We start from the raw sequence: 3,866 nt of genomic DNA, 5'->3' as shown, positions 1-3,866 counted from the left end.
TTGCTGTCCCTTTGTTCTCGTATACCTAAGTAATTGTGGGTAATATCTTGATCCATGCTCAATCATCCAGGTAAGGAAATCCCAGAAGTTGATTCTGTTCATCTGGACGTAGCGTTTTCAGTGGGACAAACGTTTCATCACTCATCCAAGAGACTTCTTCAGTCTCAGCTGACTGCAGGTTTCTCCAATCTTATAAAGAGTTTGTTTGCATAATAATCAACAATAGGATGTTAATCATTAGTATGTAAAGTGTCATGACCACTGATCACTAAATCCACTATTGGAGTGTACATTGTCCGGTCCATTTCTAGCTGAATGCATCACATTTTGTACCAGAAGATTTACCAGCCTTTAGAAGACATTGGTCCCGAACCAGAAATGTTAAAGTCGCTGTGTATGAGAGCAAGGATGCAAGGATATGTTATAGGGACTATCTGACAATTAAAGTTGTACTTTCCATGATTAAATATTATTGATCCAGATTGAATAATTTTCTCAGGGAGCAGGCCCGTCGTCTGGAACATGCTTTATATTTACAGCGTGGAGGGCATCCAGTCGGGTCCTTGTACATTGCTTGCAAGTAGTCTTAAGTTGACACTTTGCAGCCTAGTAGGCATGGCCACAACACCAGCAGTTCTTATAAACCTTCACACATGTACTTCTGAAGTTGTTTCAGATGCTCACAACTGGAGCAGTACAGACGATACACCTGTCGCTCTTCTGGCATGATGCTTGATGGTAAAGGGAACTCAGGTGTGGGACCACACCTGAGTTACCTTTACCAGCAGTGGACCTCTATGAAAACAGCCATCTGACTTGACAGAAATTTTATACCCCAACAGCAACACATCATTATTATGACTATTACAATGTAAAATGTAATATTGTGTTTAATTAAAAATATTAAATAGGCTGAACTCAATATTTATCAATTTGTTATCAGAACTCGATTTAAATATGTTACCAGTACTTTTTATGAAAAAACGCTGATAAACTCCATTTATTTGAGTTGTCTTAACTTAGAAAAACTAAGGAAACTGGAAGTTTTGCTTCTCAGTGCGGAAGGATGAAAGATGTGGTTGAAAATGCCACGTGACTACCGTCCTCCTCCCTCCCGGATCAGTCCGCATGTTCATGGCGCCAGCATTTGTTATGGAATATATTGAGCAAACCTGGAGATATTATTGTTGTCATTGCTGTGGATCTTTACTGACTTGGTGAGTAAATGTTTACTCTTATTCAAACTGATTTTGTGGCTTCTCTTAGTTTAGCACCAGGTTTCTAATCTTGCTAGCTAGTTAGTGTTAGCCTAGCGTTGCTGCTGCCGCTGGGCTCATGTTGCTTAAAAATTAACACCACAGCCTTAAAAACCTTACATAAAACTATGTCTGTGAAATTTTCTGTTGATTGTTTGAAATAAAAAAGTGAGATAAGAGCCCAGACAAAATTCTTCGGGAGGTGCAGCCGTTAGGGGTGGGGTGGGGTGTGGGGGGTATTTTCGATCCATAGCCCTAACTAACTACTAACTAACTAACTAACTAACTATATATACATCACGTTTAACCTGAGTAGCCAAAGAGTGCAGGGGGGTTGAAAACAATATGCCAGGAGTTGGCTGTGCTCGCGACTCTATCAAGCCTTGACCTCACGGTCAGCTATCGCGCTGGTGGATAACAGAGCTCTCCGAAAACGTGGAAGCACTTCTGCAAATATGTGATATTTTGATAAATTAAGTAGATATTTGAGCATTACATAGCTACATTCTCGCCTGAAAATATCTTAAAAGGTTATTTTGTGACCCAGAATGGGTAATCTGGGGAAAAGGAGGATCGCATTTCTCTGCCGGTTGTCGGAGCCTGTGTACTTGAAAGTGCGGCAATGGCGGAGGAGCGCGGCTAAAAAATGTATTACTTTTTCTGGGTCACAAAATAAACTTTTAAGATATTTTCAGGCGAGAATGTAGCTGTATAAAGTTCAAATGTCTGCTCGAGTTATCAAAACATCACATATTTGCAAAAATGCTACGAGGTTTTCGGAGGCGTCCAGTTGTTGTTCATGCTCTGTGGCAGCTTTTGAACATCTGTGGCATCCATTAATGTCAAATCTAGCCTTTATTTAACAACATAAGCAAACTCTATGTTACAATGATTGAACAGCCATTAAGGATCAAATCAGTTTCTAAAAAAATGTTCTGTTTTTTCTCCCTCTGTTTGCTTCTTACTGTCTTTGAGGCTCGGGACCAGCACTCCTGTTGTTGGACAGAAAGACATCAACTCAGTGGTAAGTATTTTGGTTTTCCAATATATTAGCAACTGTCAGTGACATTTATATTAATCAGGCTGAACTTTAATCATACTTTAGATCAGCCTGTTTTACTTATTGTTTTATTTGTGCTTTGGTTTGGGGAAGTTGTTTCTTTACTGATCTTTTCCTGTCTTCTGTTATTAGACTTGAGATATGACTGCACTATGCTGTTGCTGGTGACTCCAGTTAATTCTACAAGACATGCTGTGTAAGTAAACAAACAACAACAGTTTTGTCTGCATTTCTTGAAAGATCACATCCCCCAAACTTAGTTTAGAGAGTCTACACTGTATATAGTGAAGTCTGCAAGTTTTCTAACAGCAAAATTTGTTTTGTGCCCAAATCATTTTGCACATCATTAGAATGAAAGTTATTGGTCATGTTTGCATAGCCCTTTTTAAAATGATGCTTTCATGACAATATTGTGTGTTGGGTGGTGGTCACGGCTATCCAGACTGACAATTGGGACATTGATGGTAACCTCTCTGGTGGGGAGGGAGCCTGAGATTGTCTAAATTGGAGTCTGTTTTATACCAAAAGCAGAAAAAAAATGTTTTAAGAAAGCAATTAAGTTCATGTTCCAAAAAATATGATTGTTTGCTTGCAGGACACCAGGAGAGATGAGTCCTCCATCACAGATGGTGTGGTCAGTGAAGATGGTCGCCTGCAGGTTCAAGCTCATTGCATCGCCAACCCACATCCACTGCCAGTGTACTTAAGGGAAGTTAAAGACTTTCTTCTGCACCTACATTTGGATCACCTCGATCCATGATAGTCATTCAGACAGTAATGCCTGGACTGGAAACAAGCGTCCTTAAAATATTACAACATTCCAGCTCCTGTGTTGGAATGCAAAACAAATGTGTTGTTTAAATCAGAGACTGCACTTGTGACAGAACAACAAATATTTTATTTTGATTATATAAGTAATGTAAGTACAAAACAAACTTGTGCTAGACCTAAACTTATTTTCAGAATAATTACATCTGAGACTTTGTTTCATTGTAAGATTATAACAGTGATGGCAATATTTGTTGTTCAGCAGAACAGTGTCCAGTATGTTGGCTATTATACTTTGTTGTGTTTGAAAATAAAATTTGGGCTGATTTTAACATCATTACAAAAAGTGTTGTTAATTATTTTTAGTCCTAATCAGGTTACCATAAATTGTTTTTTCATTTAGTTGAACTTGAAATGTTTGTCAGCAGGTAAACAATTAGTATTGTACAGTCAGAAATATCAAGTTATTCTTAATACTGCAGACTTGCAATGTATAAGTTGTCCTAACAGTCATCTTAAGTAAGCTTTACTTAGTTTTTTGGAGGCAACGAGTTTCCTCAATTTTTTTGAGTTCTGGGAACTAACAAGGCTGTACAGTGTACTCAAAATGAGTAAGTTGCCCTAACTTGGTCATCTTACGTAAACTTGATCCAATTTTTTTGAGTTCTGGGAACAAATGAGCTTGTACTGAGTACTCAAGATAAATAAGTTGTTCTAACTTAGTCATTTTTAGCTAAGCTTTACTCAATTTTTTTGAGGCAACGAGTTTGCTCAATTTTTTT

The 3,866-nt window shown here is 38.1% G+C and overlaps 1 long non-coding RNA gene across 1 annotated transcript; it reads left to right on the top strand.

Annotated features, from left to right (window-relative positions):
- Positions 1 to 1,103: 1,103 nt before the first annotated feature.
- LOC134635002 (uncharacterized) lies at positions 1,104 to 2,969 on the top strand. The gene is made up of 4 exons (XR_010094918.2): positions 1,104 to 1,217; positions 2,232 to 2,280; positions 2,449 to 2,512; positions 2,912 to 2,969. It is a non-coding gene; the product is annotated as an uncharacterized LOC134635002 (long non-coding RNA).
- Positions 2,970 to 3,866: the final 897 nt, after the last annotated feature.

The sequence above is a fragment of the Pelmatolapia mariae genome, linkage group LG9 (genome assembly GCF_036321145.2).
Source record: "Pelmatolapia mariae isolate MD_Pm_ZW linkage group LG9, Pm_UMD_F_2, whole genome shotgun sequence".
NCBI classification, from domain to species: Eukaryota; Metazoa; Chordata; class Actinopteri; order Cichliformes; family Cichlidae; genus Pelmatolapia; species Pelmatolapia mariae.
This window is presented reverse-complemented; position numbering and strand designations above follow the sequence as displayed.